General features: G+C 33.9%; 1 protein-coding gene across 3 annotated transcripts in view; it reads right to left on the bottom strand.

The window, feature by feature from the left end:
- ADGRL2 (adhesion G protein-coupled receptor L2) overlaps positions 1 to 18,585 on the bottom strand; it is a 632,947-nt gene that overhangs the window by 206,128 nt on the left and 408,234 nt on the right. The gene's annotated exons all lie outside the window — the stretch shown is intronic.

Raw genomic sequence — 18,585 nt, 5'->3', positions numbered from 1 at the left:
GTCCAAATAGGTAACGCTGCTTTTGCTGATATGGATATTGCAAGTCAAATAACCTAGACCTCCTATACAAATGTACTTATCATGAATGTACATATAAACACACACATAAATTTACTGATTAATTTGTTTAGTCAATGCATTGAAATAATTTTTTTTTCAGAGACAGAGTCTCACTTTGTTGGCCAGGCTAAAGTGAGTGCCATGGCGTCAGCCTAGCTCACAGCAACCTCAAACTCTTGGGCTCAAGCAATCCTGCTGCCTCACCGAGTAGCTGGGACTACAGGCATGCGCCACCATGCCCAGCTAATTTTTTCTATATATATTAGTTGGCCAATTAATTTCTTTCTATTTATAGTAGAGAAGGGGTCTTGCTCTTGCTCAGGCTGGTTTTGAACTCCTGACCTCGAGCAATCTGCCTGCCTCGGCCTCCCAGAGTGCTAGGATTACAGGCGTGAGCCACCACTCCTGGCCATATTTTTGTAATCCATATGTAAATATTTTAATAGCTGCACAAATTGGTGATTATGATGGAAATTGGAGTATTTTCAAAAAAATAATTTAATAACAATGTGTGTGTATATGTATTCTTTTAAGCGAAGAGAAAGAAACACAAATATAGACAAATTGTTCTAGGAGTTTCTAGTACTATTAATTATTTTACTGAATGTGTGTATGTGTGTGTGGGTGCACGTGTGTTTGCGCACGTGTGTTGGGGAGGTAGAAACTATCTCAAGGAAGGCAGGAAATTAAGGCATTTGAATTCTTGAATTCAGAAAAATTGAAATGTTGGTTATCCATCCCATTTTTTCTAGAACAATCTTTTTCTCTTCTACCCTTCCTGTCCCAACAATTTATATAAAATAAAGGCAAGTCCAGGGAACCTCAGAAATTAGAATCAGTGGAACTTACATGAGACTTTTCAAGGGCTGTGTTTTGCATCTTGACACTTTGGTTTGATTCAAAGGCAAAACATCCTTGACGAATTATACATTATGCTAAAAAGTACCATACTTTCATCTTAGCTCACTTATGATGCGATGAGTGGTCAATGTCTGGAACTCTACCTCCAAGAGCCAAAAAGCATTTTTAACCTGCCCAATCACCAGAAAATTGTTATTATTATTATCTTAAAGAATAATTAATGGAAATTTCTAAGCAAGGAGATGTTCTGATTTTCTGCTGACACTTTAAATGCGGGTTTTCTTAATTTACATTTCTCTTTTACATTCTTGCTATTTGAAAAATCTTTTCAAAATATATTAGTAGAGTATTTGGCTATCTAAGAAGATTATACTGAATATGTCTTTGATGATGTTGAATTTTTCAGTGTTGGAGTATCATCAAAATGAACGCTGATTGTCATAGAACTTATTATACATCACAGTATTTATTGGTTTACTTCTCCTCATTCCCCACTGACTAGACTGGACGCTCCTAAGTATCTCACTAAACTTTATATGCCCGGATATTAGCACAGCATACAATAGAGGTCTCAGACAAGCTGGCCTGTATAAAATATAGCCTCCAAATGTGATTTGTTTGCCCCTTAAATGTTGAGTCACACAGTCTTTTGTTTTTTGCTTTTTAACCTATTATCTGTCAAATCTTAATAATTCAGAGATTTCCATAAAAATAGGGATTTCTAGCTTCTCAATAAATATGGAAAGATTTAGCAACATTTGGCATATTACTTCATAGCAAGTTTCAGCAGTAGCTGCTTTCCTTTTTAAACAAAACATGCACTCTCTGATTCACTATAATCTGCACCATTTATTATTACCTCCTCAAAACTGAGTCAAAGTATCTTGTGCTATGAATCACCCAATTTGTGATAATGCTTTATGTTCTATTCTAATAGTGGCATTAAAGGAAAGTGGAATGTATCTTCACCCATATCTCCATAAAATGGAAGAGAGGAAGACAGATCAAGAGAACTATATGTTTCACACAACTATCGTTCACCCATTAACTTTTTTTTTCTTGGCCCCCTGTAAACAATTTAATTTCTGAGCTCTAGTGGTCAATAATTTGTATGTTGAATGTATGTGGAATTATACTATCAACATACATTAAAAGACTATAGTAATATTAATATGAAGAAATGTATTAAATAGTAGTAATAGTGCTTTACTGTGTGCACAGGAATTGTACATATGCTACCTCATTTTTGTATCACTTCATGGTTCATATGGAAGTTATATTGCTCCTTTATTCTTACTGATAGTCCATTCTTATTTTCACATTCACCAGTTTCGTCTTTTTCTCCCCTCTTGCCACCAGTTCCCACTACTCTTCCTTAAGTTGAGGTTTGCTCTTGCACTTTCTTTTCTTTCTGTGACTTGTTCTGTTTCCCTACGTTTTGGAAAGGTAACTTGACAGAAACAAATGATGATTTTGATTATTTTTGTTTTACCTCATATCCCATAACCATACTTCACCAAGGGGGAGGACACATGAAAAAAATCAGATTTTTTTCAACCAAACAAGCAAACAACCTTTTAAGGATTAATATACATAGTTTAATAGATATGGTTAAGCAAATAATCAAGGATACAAGATGGCAGAAATAGCTAAACACAAAATGTTTTAAGGCAAACAAGCTAGGCCTGTGCCGAAAATTGCTAGAAGTAATTGATGGCCCCAGATATGTTAAAAAACATTCTTCATTAAGATTATATTTTCCAAAAGGGAATATTTGCTTAGAATTGAGATTATCTACTGAACCTAAGTTTAGAATATTTTAATACCCCAAATCTATGCTATATTTCTTATTTGTGAGTATTGTCACTATCGTTATAATTACTCCTGATTTTACTTTGTATTTTCTATTTTCATATATAAATTTTTAGTAAAAACATTTTTCCCATGGAATATAACTATTTTATTTGTGTGCCAATCAGAAAATATGATCATAATGAATTATTCCACAAAATGAGAATCATCTATATTAAACATGCTAGTTTTAAAAATTTGTATTAATTACATTATTTGCATAATATCTCTTATATAATTTAAAATTCTGAGTAATATTTCTGATACTCTGTGCTTACTGTAGTAGTTTCATTGAAATACTGCTCTCCTCTATTTAAAAGTTTTATAAAACTTTCCAATTAAATGGTATTAATTTTATTTCAGGGCACACAAACACTTGCCTACCACTTTATTAAATATCAATAATTATCTAAGCAGCTTTACTATTAAAATCTTATTAGAACAAATATATCTGTCAATTGTTGGGATAGACTCATTTTAACATAAAATCATCACAAATACACTTTTTTATACAATCTGGAAACTGACGTCAGCATAAATGATTCAATCCCCTTTGTAATAGAAGTTTTCTTTTTTCTTTTTTGTTTTATTCACCAAGCAAGGTGAAAGTGCCTTGCTCGGTGAAAAAAAGCTAAACCTTCTAGTAATCACAGTATTTAGTTTTCAGAAATTTTGTTTTTTCTCCCTTTCCACTTTTCCTGCCAAATTTGAAGGTAAAAGTTATAATCAGTTCCTAAAATTGGATAATTAAGACCAATTAACTTAGTCTGTGTCCATACCAAAAAAATAAAATAAAATAAAACATTTTTACTATTATTTTCTGTGTTAACAGAACACATATGTTGAAGAGTAGAATTTCATCAAGAAAAGCATCTTTTCTTGATGCTTAATAAGCATCCCATGAGGCTATATCTAGCTGCAATCCTTTATATTCACTTTTTACTTAAAATTCTACAATTTGGTACAGTCAAGAATTTGGTAAATACCATTTGAAATCACTTTGTTTTGCAAAAGTTTTTTAAACACCATCACTGAAGCACTTGACACATCCTTTCAAAGAGGTCACAGACATTGCTTTTTAAAAATAAAAATTATATTGAAGATTTATCTTTTCTTCTCCCTAACCTTGAAAAAGATCTGTTTGAAAAAGATCTGAAAAGGGCCTCATAAAACAAAATGTAGATTCACTTAACTAGTTACTATTAATCTTGAAATGCTGTCTTTATTTTTAATTTTTAGAAAAACAACATAACTTAAAAGCTTAGAATTTAGGCCACCCATGGTGGCTCATGCCAGTAATCCTAGCACTCTGGGAGGCTGAGGCCAGGAGTTCAAGACCAGCCTAAGCAGGAGACCCATCTCTACAAAAAAAAAAAAAAAAAACAGAAAAATTAGCAAGATGTAGCATGCACGTGCCTATAGTCCCAGCTACTCCAGAAGCTGAGGCAGGAGGACTGCAGGAGCCCAGGAGTTTGAGGTTGCAGTGAGCCCTGGTGATGCCATTGCACTCTAGCCCATGTGACAAGAGGGAGACCCTGGCTCAAAAAAAAAAAGTTTAGAATTTGGATGAGACCATCTAGGGAATAATCGTTATACACATAGTGTTATTGTGAGAGTGATATGAATTAATACAGGTAGTACCTGACACATAATAACTCTTCAAATATTTGCTATTATTTTGGTACTTTTAATAGCATAAAACAGCTGACAATTTTTCAAAATGCTCCTAAAAAAAACCTAAAATTGTACAAGCTAATTTGGAACAATTTTGAACATTCTATCTTACTTATTGAGTTATTACTATATTATAACAAAGAATTTTGAAAGTACATTTTGAAATACATAGCCTTATATTGAGTACATAAAAATTATATCATCATACATATGCTAGTAGGTTGCTATGTTGTTGCTGGTACTTTTAATTATCTTAAGTTATCATTTTAAAGGGTCCACTCATTCTTAGTTATATTCACAGTTTATGATTTTTATTCTTCTTTAATCAAAAGTAATTAGTTTTTCCTTAAATTTTTAACTCCCAAATCTTAAAAGGACATTAGAAGAATAACAGGTTAAGCTTACATACTAAACCTACTCTGAAAGACCTATTTATGTTTGAAGACAGTTATTTGTCTATTAGGAGCCCTAATTTTTATTTCAGTTAATTAACTAATTAATTAATTCCCTTCATATTCCAAAAAGTATTTAAGGAAATTTATGAACAAGAAGAAATAAAAGTAATAAGAACAGGTAAGAATGCTTATGCAAAGAGGAAAAAGATTGAAAATTAGAAAACAAGAAAAATAACACAGGCCATGTATGCCTATATGCATGCTAGATCTAAGCCTCCAATTTGCCTTTAAGCTTTCTAAGAGCCACACAAAGAGAAGAGCTGCTACAGGATCCCCAGTGCTGCCCAGCAAAAGGGATGACCTGATAATGAGACCAGAGAGAACTCAATAAATAGTGAAGCCTGTTAATTATTTGTTCTCCCATCCCTCGCCTATTCCTCCTGCCCTCTACCCTGTCTTCATGGCTACTCATGTAGATACAGTCCGGTTTACCTCTGCTACAAAGATGGCTTTCCTTCTTGACTCTGTTGTCCCAACCAATAAAACTCCCCAAAGGCTAGTTCAACTTTTTTAGTTTGAAAAACTAAGTCACCTAAGGAACCCTACACCTACTTCCATGGGTCATTCTGGCAAAGATTCTTAATAGGAAGGAGGGTATCAAAATCTCTGGATGGTCTTGAGGGAGTGGGAAGAAACACCCAGGTGGTTGTGGTAGAATATTCTCCATTTCCACTGTCAACTCCAGAGAAACATCACTTTAAAGCAACTGATAGAATTAAACCTTTCTTGCAGAAAAAATGATAAACTCAGAAGAGAGCGTCAATAGACCCACTGGGTAGAATTAAGATCTACTGCTAGTTAACAGTTGAGTTCTAATTCAGACAATAGTTTTCAATTAAAATTTTAAAGTATATTTATTTTACTGCAGACCACAAAATGAATTTGGGCATTGCAAATTATCACTCTATTAACATGCTGTATTAACAAAATAATAAGCTTGACTTCTTGGGTTACTTGGGGGTATATGTCTTCTTGGATTTGCCATTTTTTGGCCTTACTGGATTTAATTAAAGAGGAAGAGGGGAGTAGAAAAGGGGATGAACATTAATCAGGCACCATCTATGTGTCAGATATTGTGAGGACATTTTAATGTTACTTTATTTTAGGGCTGGCATTCAGCTGGCATGCACTGGCAAGGCTTGCTGGTAGTTTATGACCAGCATCTGTTCTGATCTATTGGTGCCCAAGCCCAACCATTTACACATTATTAAATATTTTAGTGTTACCCCTGCTTTAATCTTCAAAATAAGCCTCCGAGGAGACAAGAAGTAGAAGCTGGGAGTTGGAAGCAGAGACACTATTCAGGAACCCATGCTCTGACTTTGCCTCCTTCTCCCCATCCTACCTCCAGGAGGTTTTCTGGCTTGTGCCAGTTTCTACAACTGGGAGAGCCCTATGTTTGTAAACATTTCCTTACATGGCAGTGCCTAGGCCAGGAGTATAAATTCTTCTAAAGTAGCATGTTTGAGTTTAAAAAATTGTGTTTGTCCACACTGGCAGTAATGTCCCTGGCAATTATGTGGTCCATAGGGAACCAGAGGAAGAGAAAAGTCTAGCCAAGGTATGCTGCGTCTGCATGCACCTGCTCCTGATACACGCAGTCACCTGGGTCCAGCTCTGTATACTTGGCTAACTACATTGGAAAATGGCAGGTGTGCCTGTGATATCTTCCTGCCCATCCATAACCAACCTGAAATACTATCAGTTCTATAATAAATGAGAAAATTGTAGCATAGAAAGGTTAGCTTGCCTATGGTGCCTAATGGTAAAAGAAGTATCAGAAGCTGCATCTTTGAGACTCTTTTTAAAGCCTACTTTCTGTCCCGATACATATCTTATTTTGAATTTTTTTTTAAGCTGAAAAATCTTTCCCTCTAAAAACAATCTTATGTAGCAGCCCCATGTATTAATGAGAAACCAGTATGTCTGCTCTGATTAAAGCAAGGTAGGGGACATAGTTCACCTTCAGCTAAGCCCTCATCACTACTGCAGGTCCTGCTGCATCTACACAAAGCTCAATGTTGTATACTCTTAAGAGTAGAAATGGAAAAACATTGACCTAAAAAACGCTGCCACCCTCAGACCCACTCTGTGTTATTCACCTTGGTAAATAATTCATTCCACAAACATACTGTATAGCTATTGAGTTCCAGACTCTAGGAATACAAAGATAAATAACTAATGTCTGGCATCAAGAACCTCATAGACTGAGGGAGGAGGAAAACAGAAAATAAATAAGTAAATAAAAACAAAAACAGCCACTGATATTGAGCCTTTCTCTATCAAGTCTCACAACTGTAAGAGATACGAATGTCTATCCCTTTAACAGATGAGAAAACTAAAATCAGAAAGGTTAAGAGGATGTATCCTCATGCATCCCTTGAATAACAAAACAAAGATTACCACCCTCATCTCAGGAATGCCAAAACCCAAGCTTTTTCTTCTGTGGGGGGCAGGGATACAGCCTGCAATTTGTTGTAAATCTACAACTAAGTAAGCGCATTTCAACACAGATTAAAATTTTAAATGCAAATCACATAAATGAGAAGGAAGTCCTCTGAAACCTACAGACTAAATCACTAAAATCATTATCATGATAATACTACCTTATGCAATCACTATTATTACACACCCATTATCTCACAGCAACTCTATTTGGTAGGAAGGGCAGAAATTATTATTCCATTTATAGAAGTAAATCTCTAGGCTATTAATGAGAGAGAACATGATAGGGATGAAATTTACTGGCCTAAGAAAAAAAATTCTGTCTTCCAATCATGATACTTTAAGCAAGTCAATTAACCTTTTTAGGCCACAATTTGCTCATCAGTGAAAGTAGAGAGTTCAGATCTTTCATCTTTAAGGGCTCTTTGGTTCTGCTATGTGATGATGAATCTGCAGCTTGTCAAGTCTCCCTGCTAGTACATAGCTTGGTCAGGAATAGAATCTGTCTTCCATTCCAAAGCTTTCTACTATTTCATGCTTCCTGTTACTGTTAAACTGGAGGGAAACTTTCTGGTTTCCTGGGCATAGAGTTTGGTCATTTAAACAATTTAAGTTTTAATCCAATCTATTTTAATTATAATTCAACCAACCTGATTGGAAATAGGTGAATAGTCCTTGCTGGTTAGAAGCTATGACCTTACATGTAAATCCAAGACCTTCTTGGATAGGTCTAGAAGAATATAAGTCTAGATGAATATAATATGAGAAAACACAGAGAAGTGATAGCACTATGTGACTACATTACAGACTCTCTGGCCAGAAGAAGAGATAGGATGCTTTTCTAGAGCAGACCACAAAAATTGGCAGAGTAGCAACATGTCCAAGTATCTGCAGAAACTTCCATTCCCCAGAAAGCAAAACACTGACAATTTCTTGACTGGCCTTGCTGATAATTTCATTTCCCAGAAGGCAGAATAAGCATTAAGGAGAACTCCTGCTCAGGACCCAATTCTGACAGAAACCAGTAGGTAAAATGGAAATGATTGGAACCTTGGGGAAAAGCAACCATGCGCTCTTAGAGTTTGATTTAAGCAGTGTTCTGCCTATGCAAACACAAATGATTCTAATGAGCAAGAAAATGGGGAGGAAACTAGAGAAACTGGTGTGCTGCAGAGGGACTTACTGACAGGCTCTGAATTTAAAACAGCATGGGCAAAAGATGGTAAAAGGGGACACATAATCAAGCATAAATATATGAAGGCAGCGTAGACCTATAAAATTCAGCAAGACTAAAGCACCGAATGAGCTAGGGTTTGTAAAAGATGCTAAAGAGAACCAAAACTGCTTTTCCTTAGCATGAAATAAGGAGGAAGATCAACAAAGGAATAGGCTCATTTTTTGAAGTTGAAGACATAAAATTCATTCATGAAAAAGAGAAAGCAAAGCTTCCTTACTCTTTTATGTGTCTTCCCTTTTGGTTCATTTATATCTCTGCTCACATGTTCCCTCTTCAGAGAGGCCCCTAACCACCCTTTCTAAAATAGTTCTCTCGGATATTCTCTAACCCTTAGACTTTTCATTTGTCTAATGACTGACTGTCATTGTTTTACACACTTAAGTTTTTTCTTTCTCCTGTATTGGAATGAAAGCTCCGGGAGTGCAGGGACTTTGATTTGTTCACTATTGTATCTCTAGGGCTTTGTACGTACCAAGTACTTTTCATAAATATGTGTTAAATGAGTGAAGTCAAGACCATTGGACATTAGCTAAAAATTGAAAGACAAAATAGATAAAGGGGTTATAATGCAGATAACATGTATGTATGAAGGATAAATAAGGATATTGAGGATACATTAAGCATCTATAAGCACTGGTTCGTTTAATCATCACAGCAACCCTATAAAGCATGTGTTATTATCTGGTTGAATAATTTGTCCAAGAACATAAAATTATGGAAGTATAGAGCTAGCATTTTCCCAAGAAGTTAGGTACATAGTCTGAGCACTTCACCTATGTGCTATACTGGTAGAATCTGACTGGTAGAGCAACCAACATGCCTCATGACCTCTATGACTAAAGGAGATCTTCTAAATCAGATTATGAAATGTTTAGCTGATTACCTTTGAGAAACAGGAAGTAGAGGAGAGTAATGCCATATGTTCAAAAAATGGCAGAGCGTGCAAACTTTAGTCAGAGGTCCTCAAACTTTTTAAACAGGGGCCAATTCACTGTTCCTCAGACAGTGGGCAGTTGGAGAGTGTGGTGCACATTCCACACATGTGCACTGTGGGCCTTGGACGAGTTGGCTGCTAAGCAAGATAAGCAGCAGGGGCAAAAACACCCCGGAGGCCAGATAAATATCCTCGGCGGCCACATGTGGCCCACAGGCAGTAGTTTGAGGACCTCTGCTAGATCCATGAAACTGATGTTGCTTGGTAGGAAGGGGTATAGCCTAGCTTATATTTTTAAAAGACCATTTATGAGCATTTTAAAAAAGTGGCCATAAGGAAAAAATGCAAAGTCAAAAAGAATAAATCATTCAGCCCAATCTTATATATTATTTTCTGTACGAGTTAATAAAACAGTCTATCAAGATAACAAATATAGATATCTGGATTCTAGCAAGGCATTTATTATGGTCTGTCTTTATATCCTTGTGAACCAGCTGGAGGAATATAGGTTTAGGGATAATAGTATTATATGTTTTCATAACCGGCTGAATGATTTGCACACATTGGCAATGTTAATGAATCTATGTCTGCCTGGGAGGAAGGTTTTTCAAGTGTTACACCACAGACCTTTGTCTTTGGCCTTGTCATATGTGAACATATGTATCAATGACTGAGATAAAGCCTGAAGAGGCGTGCCTGTTAAAAATAGGTTACATGGGATAGGGGAGGTAAGTAAATGGATTGGACTACAAATGTAATCTAAAAGTTCCTAACAACTAAAAGATGAACAGATTCTAACAATATATAATTTTGTTGGAATAATTGTGAGGTCCCACCTTGGGACCAAAACACTAACTTCCTAGATTTGGTTTGAGGGATATGTGACTTAGCAATAACACTAATAGCGGGGGGTGGGGGGAGGATGGGGGGTGGGGGGAGGGTGGGGGGGTGGGGGGTTAGGGTTAGGGTTGGGGGGCGGGGAGGGGAGTTTTACTTGGCAGTGTATCAGTGGTATGATATGGCTACAAAAACAAACAAAAACAGAAGTAGTTGCTTAAGCTGCATTAATAAATGTAGGATGTGTGTAGAATAACGGAGGGCATAATCTAATTCTATTTGGAGTTGTTTAGATTACCACGCTCAGTTCTGGGAGCAATATTTTAAGGAAGATACGGATGGAAAGATTATAAAACCTCTAGGATTTAGCAGCCTGAATGGTAAGGGAACTTAAAACTATCTCATATGAGAAAAGGCTGAAAGAATTGAGAATTTTTAGCCTGTAAGTTGTGATATTTGATGGTTTTATCAGAATAGTATAAATACAATAATGGTAATCATTTTTCGGCATTGATTGTAATATTTGCCAGATATTATGCTAACGTTTTTACATTAATTAATGCTAGCAACAATCCCAAAAAGTGGGTTCCAGATTATCTTAATGTTATAGATTAGAAAATTGAGGCTGGAGAGCTTAAGTAATATGTCCAAGGCAATAAAACCTAGCAAGTAATAATGCTTGAATTTGAACCTAGATCCGTCTTTTCCAGTGCCTGTTCACTTATCCTCTACAGTAGATTTCTCCTACAAGATGGAAACTAAATTACATTGTGTATGTGTCTGTATATATTTACATATGTGATGATAAAATTTTGTAAATTAACAGAAAAGCAAAAAGATACGTAATAAAAAGGCTGGAAATAGATATACTGAAATATTAAGAGTAATTGTACTTAGGTACTGGGAATATGGCTATTTTCTTCTTTTATCTAGTTCTTTTAATTTTCCAAATCTTCTTTATTAAGCCTATCCTAATTTTATAAAAATTCGACTTACATTTTATGAATTAAAAAACTATTATTATGTGGAAGAGGGATTAGCTTTATTTCAAATGGCCCAAAGAGGTTGAATTAAAATGCTTTATACAGTGCTATGAGGCATAACTCAGTTTAAAAATAAAACCACTTAGAGACAGAATTTTTCAAAGAGGCAATATGTTGATAGAAGAATTAGTGAGCTTCCTATTCCTAGAGATGCTAACCCAAGTTTGAAGACAGTAACATTTAATCATTGTTTGTGGTCAAGATTATAATCCAAGAGATCCAGAATGTTCAAAATATGAGCCAGGAAAAAATAAGCCAAGGATTGGGTAGTTGGTTAATATATCACTTCATACTGAGGCCTTTTAGTTGGCTTAAGGGGCTTTATTTTATAAATACCTTTAATAAAATATCTGTTTAATGAATATCTGAATGTATATATTTAGAACAGGAAAAGTAGCCCATGGTTAATATTCAGTTTTTGTACCAGCCATTTTACAAAGTGTGCACAAACGGTAAAGACTGGACTGAAAGATGTCATGCTCATTGGTTTACTCAAGTCCCAAGGTACTCCTCCTGCCTGTGGACATCTGAGCACAGAGTAAGTGTTCCCTCCAGGAAGTGTCATTTGGGCATGACTTCTCACACACTCTTATATCTCTCTCTCCACTGCAGGTTCCTGTAAGCATTCTACTTTTTTTTTTTTTTTTAGCCAAGACTTCTATTACCTAAACTGAAAGCTCTATAAAAAGCAGGAATCATGTCCCTTTTTTGATCTCCCCAGATTATACAATGTTTGATATAATAGACACAAAACAAATATTTATTGAATTAATCAGTTTGGTAGATATGGTCAGTAAGTTTTTCTTTTGTTATCTAAGGATGGTCAGAGGACTGCCTTTGATTTTAAGTACAGTACAGACTCCAGCAGAGTTTATCTCTAAGGATTGCCATTATTTGTTATCCTTTTCTAGAATCATGCTTTCCTATCTATGTGTAGATACAAAGACCCACTGCTTCAGCATTGGAGGTATTTTGTATTTAAAGTAAGAAAAGCAGTATGATTTTCCCTTTCAGAGTATAAAGTTGTGAATTTTTATCAAATGATAAGCATAAATTGAGTTTAGAATGTGGAGGACCAGATAGAATTTGAGACGTTACCGCCTACTTTTCCAAGGTGAACTTTACGTTGATTTTCACTCGTGGTTCTACCATACAATTTATATCAATATGAATATGGTCAGGCCACAAAATAACTAAAAGGGAAGTAAATGTTTCTGCCAGCTTTTTCCAAATTTTATTCACATAGTTAGAGAGGCAGTAATGAAGGGGACATCCTAGTACTAAAACCTACTTATCAGTTTTTGCAGTGAACAAATTGGATAGGCTTCACTTGTTTTTACTATTATACTTATTAAAGCATCCTTAGGACATTTTTGTAGTTTCTCAGGAAATAGACCTATCATAACCTACAATAGACATATAACTTTAACAGGAAAATTACTGAAACACATCATCAATGTAAAAGAATCATTATTTTACATGAAAAAAAATTAAATTTGTGATTCAAAAAATACTGTGATGGCCGGGTGTGAGGCCTCATGCCTGTAATCCCAGCACTTTGGGAGGCCGAGGCAGGAGAATTGCTTAAGTCCAGGAATTCCAGACCAACCTGGGCAACATAGCAAGACCCTGTCTCTAAAAAAAATAAAAAATAAAAAAATTAACCAGGTTCAATGGTGTGCACTTTTAGTCCTAGCTACTTGGGACGCTGAGGCAGGAGGATCACTTGAGCCCAGGAGTTTGAGGCTGCAGTGAGCTATGATGATATCACTGCACTCCAGCCTGGATGACAGAGTGAGACACTGTCTCTTTAAAAAAAAATACTGTGATAATGGACGGCATAGTAAGAAATATAGGACAAAACACTGAAGTAAAAGGCTTGGAGAAAGCTGTCACAAACCATTAATTTAAAAATATAGGCAAAAAATAAAAAGCAATAGATGCTCATTGCTCATAAAATCAACTTGGGAACATATTGAAAATACCAATTTTCTAGCCCACATGCCTATAGATTTCTGATTCAATAGATACGGTTTAGGGCCTGAAAATCTGTAATTTAAAAAAATGGCACCCAAAATTCTGATGCACAGCCAGGGTTGGGAGCCATGGACTATATCATGGAGATAAGTAGGTAGTGCACAGAATACCTTGTTCTGAAGAAGCTCACAACCTAGTGTGTTTGCCAGAATGAGTATGAATGTTCTTATTGGAATGATGAAAAGCTGAAGATAATTAGAATATTTCAATAATAAAAATGAAGCCTAAATAAGATAGTAACAGCGGGAAGAGAGAAGAGAGCAGGCATTTGAAATATACTCTATGATTAGTTTTGACAGACCTTGATGATGGACTAGTTGTGAGTAAGGAGATTATATATATAACTTAATGTTATGTGTTAGGACTGCTGTAACAAATACAGCAAACTGCGTGGCTTAAACAACAGAAATTTATTTTCTCACAGTTTTGGAGGCTAGAAGTCCAAGATTAAGGTGTCATCAGGGTTTTTTCTTCTGAGGCCTCTCTTCTTGGCTCTAAGATGGTCATTTTTTTTCCCAGTGTGTTCACATGTTCTTCCTGTGTGTGTGTCTATGGCCTAATCTTCTCTTCTTGTAAGGATACCAGTTATATTGGATTAGGGTCCACCCCAATGATCTCATTTAACCTTAGTACACTCTTTAAAGACCCTGTCTCCAAATACAGTTACATTTTAAAATCTTGGGAGTTAGGACATGAACACATGAATTTTAGGGGAATCGATTCAGCCCATGCCATTAACTAGAAAATAAAATTGACCAGCCAGGTACCTAACAGAGTCAAATGCTCAATAATTGTTATATTCTTTCTCTAAATTTTAATTCTTCCATTTCTGCTGAGAACATGTGAAAGCTCAAGTAGAAACTAACTGGAAAATAATATTACATCCAGGAAGGGCTTCTTGATGGAATCCTTCTAGATACCAGAAGTTTAATTGTCAAAATACTGGTGGTCCTAAACCTCGCCAAAAGGAATAATTTTGGGCAATCCTTCTTACTTTGATCTTCTCTAGAACAAAGCAGAGGAAAGCAGTACAATCTGGTCAAGCCATGGCTTTAAAAGGACTCACCCAGGAACTCTTCCCAATTCCCTTCTCTTATGATGGAAAAGGTATTAAAGGTATTATTCATTCATTGCCTTTCTATGAATAGCAGCATGCAGGAAACCATCTCAGAATTTAATTTTCTTTATCTAAGTGTAGTTATCAGGACCATTTTTGTTGCAAGTTACAGAAACTCAACTCAAATAAGCTTTAGCAAAGGCAATTTACTGGTTCATGGATCCCTAGGAAGTTTAATAACTGGAATTAAGTAAGGCTCAGAATCAGCCTTCCTTGGGATCCATCAGCAGATACATTCTCTCTTTGCCTGAGTTTGTTCCATAATTCTCATTTTAAAAATTACAGAGACAGACAGACTATGATTAGTTCAGCTTTGGTCAAGTGCCCACTGTAAGAGCCATCGGGGTTTAGAGTCAAGTAAGAAACACAACTCCTTTTCTAAAAAATTTTCAAAACACAAGTGTAAAGATATTTGAAAGTCCTGGAGATGTGGGGCAAAAAAATGCTGCACAAATAAACTGATTCTAATAATTTATAATATTTATCATTTTGCATAGTTAGCTAAATGGCTTCTGTCTACAAATATGTTAAAGTTTGAAAAAAGATTCTATGTAATAACCTAACCATCAATATATGTTTAGTATTTTTAATTTAATACAATATTCAACGTACACTATTCTGGCACACAAAAAGCCCTGACTTCAGCATTATACAATTCATTCATGTAACAAAAACTCTTGTCCCTCCTTAATGTTTGAAATACAAAAAATACAGCATTTATATTACTTGTTTACTTAAGCTAAACAGAAAACTAGCGACTCTTTTCTCCCCACAAACTTGTATACCTTAATATTAATAGATAAATACTATAATCAGAATCTATGTCAGTGTAACTAGGTTTAATTTACAGGATAAATATGCCCATATTATTAATTTCTAACTTTATCAAAGAAGGGCTTATATGTTATTAATAATGAAATTAAATGCTGAAATATAAAATATTTTCAATATAGTTTAATGTACAATAAGGATTGAGAATAAAAAAGAAAGAAGACATAAGAAAAAAGACATAAAATAATGAAAGAATTTCAAAATTTGAAGTCTGTAAGCCTGATTCTGTGTTTTATCTTTTCTCAGCTAATTATTGCTCATCTGCCCCTTTTCTTCAGTGTGTTTGTGATTTTTGACTGTGGGCTTACATTCATGGAATTTCATCTGTAAGAATTCTTAGACAGATGGAATAAAGCTGGATTCTCCAGAGAGGAAGAACAAGATAGAGGAATTTATCAGATATTTTAAAATTATTATATAATTACACCAAAATGACTATAGTCAACAATAAGTTATGGTATACTTTAAGATAAGAATGGAATCAGAATGTTTCTAACACAAAGAAATGATAAATGCCTGAGGTAATGAATTATCATGATTTAATTAATACACATTGTATCTCTGTATTAAAACATCACAAGTACCCTGTAAATATATATAATTGTTATGTATCCATAATAATGAAATAAATAGTTAAATAAAAAATACAAAAAATTATAATAATATGAGCAGTATAATAGTGAAAGGAAAGACAGTTTAACCAATAGATTAAAAAAAGAAGCCTCAGATTAGATTATATACATATGAAAACCTGATTTATGAAAAGTCTAGATTCGAAGATCAGTAAGGAAAGTATAAACTATTCAACACATGGTGCTAAGACTATAGTTTCCTAGTTTTTAAAATGTATTTTTACCTCATACCATACATGAAAAACAACTTCAAATGGATTAAATACTTAAATGTATTATAAAAAACAGAAAGCTAAAACACTTAGAAGATAAAAGGAAAGCTCTCTTAAGTAGGAAATGCAAGATATAAGCATAAAGGGAAAGTTTGTGAAGCTTAACTGCATTAAGAACTCTGTTCAGAAAAGGACACCTAAAAGAACTAAAAAAAAATCCACAAGATAGAAAAAGTATTTGTCTCACAAATAAGAAAATAGTTTACTATAGATATTTCCTACAAATCAATTAGTAAAAGACAACTCAATTTTTAAAAATGGGTTAAAAATAATAGTCATCTCATAGAACAGAAAACCCTAATTGTCAATAAAATAAGAAAAGATACTTAATCTCATTAGTAATTAAGGAATTGAAAATAAAACTATAAGGAATATTTACCGAATTAATAAAATTTTTAAAATATCTCATCATATTAAATGCTAGCAAAGATGTAAAACAATTGGAATATTTATCTTTTTACTCCAGGTAGGAATGCAACATTGATTTTATTAGAATTATCTAATAAATTTGAAATTTTTCATACTTTTGTGACCCAACAATTCCATTTTAAGTGGATATTTAGAGCAGGGTTTCTTAACCTCACACTGTTGATCATAGAAGCTGTGTGTGTAAAAATAAAAAGCAACAACAAAAAACTGGAAGCAACCCATATATCCACCACTGTATGGAAAACAAATATATTATACAATGGAATACTATACAATAGTATAAACTAATGAATTATAACTATGCGCTTCAAAGGGTTGCAACTCAAGAAATTAATGTTGAGTGGAAAAGTCATAGACAAATATAAGGTTCCATTTATATACTGTTGCAAAACATATAAAACAAATAATTGCATATTTCAGGATGCAAATACATTAGGTAAAAGTATAAAGAAAAGCAAGGGATAGAGAAAGTTCAGATTAATGTTTCTCTCTGATTCAAGAAGAACTAAGGAATTATAAAAGCACACACAATAAGCTTGAAATATACAATATACAATAAGCTATAATAATGTTTTTTTCCTTAAACTGGTTGGTTGTACACAGAAAGTCATGATTTGTACTTCTTATATATGTACTAAAATTTTTAATTTTTAGCTACTGAATACTAAAAAAAAATTAAATGAAGCAAGTAGTTTGACCTTGCAAACTATATAATGTAATTCAGTAATACACCAGGAATGTCGTTTACTTAGTTAATATTTTGATTTCTATATTTGAATAGATATAAAATAGCAATACATTATTTCAGAAGCCAATTTAGGATGTTACTTAGGTAAGTTAGGAGGTTAAAACAAAATGGGCCAACCACTCATCCATAAAGTCATTTTGTCTTCAAAGGCAATAGCTACTAACAGATAACATATTCAACTAACTGCTTTTTAAGCAAGGCCTTTAAAAAAATAAAATAAAATAACATTTTAAAAACTCAGGATAATCTAGTGGCAATAATCAGTACTTGGAGTGAACTCCCTCTGGCAAAAAAACCCCATCAATTGTTTTTTGCTAATTAAAATGAATACTATTCCTGTAAAATGAATCAAAAATTTATATGAAAACAGAAATCCCAAAAGAGATCTATAATCTACAAAAATAATTGCATGCAATTTTAATTGAAGGAAAAGGAGGGGACTGTTTTTACTTTTGCTTTTTTTTCAAAATCTTAAAAGTAATCAACCTGCTGGCCAACTAGCAATGCTATTCTATCACTATCATCTGACCTAAAAATTGACACTTGATAAATTAGAAATAGATATGAAATCTTAAAAGATAAATAATAAAATGACTATTGGCTATAGTTGACTACAATATAGGACGTTTGTTCTTAATGAAATAAGGTAATAAATTTTAACTTTCTCAGAAATAAAGTATATTTTATGGTTGCTGAAGGGTAAATGCTGTGACTATTCACAGAAATATACCTTCAACTATTGTTAAGTAGAGCCATAATAGAAAATGAGAAAGGGGAGATCTATTTTGTTGAAGTACAGATTAATTACATTAAAAGATATACTTTATTCAAACAGTTGGCATTTATCATTAATCTCTTAGAAAAAAACAGAATGCTGAAGATTTATTGTTTTAAAGTTGTTTTAATATTCCTAAAGTGGGATGTAAAAACAAAAGACAAGGGTTTAAAAAGAAAAAAATTTAAAAAAAAAAGAAAATAAAGTTGTTTTAATAGATACATGTCAATAAAATACATACTTACATTTCAATTAAGTTCACATAGTTTTTCAGAACTTTGGCTGTTTATTTAAATTAGCACAGTTACAAATCAGAAATCAATAGTTTGAATGAACAGATGTTTTAT

The sequence above is a fragment of the Microcebus murinus genome, chromosome 2 (genome assembly GCF_040939455.1).
Source record: "Microcebus murinus isolate Inina chromosome 2, M.murinus_Inina_mat1.0, whole genome shotgun sequence".
NCBI lineage: Eukaryota > Metazoa > Chordata > Mammalia > Primates > Cheirogaleidae > Microcebus > Microcebus murinus.
Note: the sequence above shows the minus strand (reverse complement) of the source record. Positions and strands in the feature narration are given on the sequence as shown.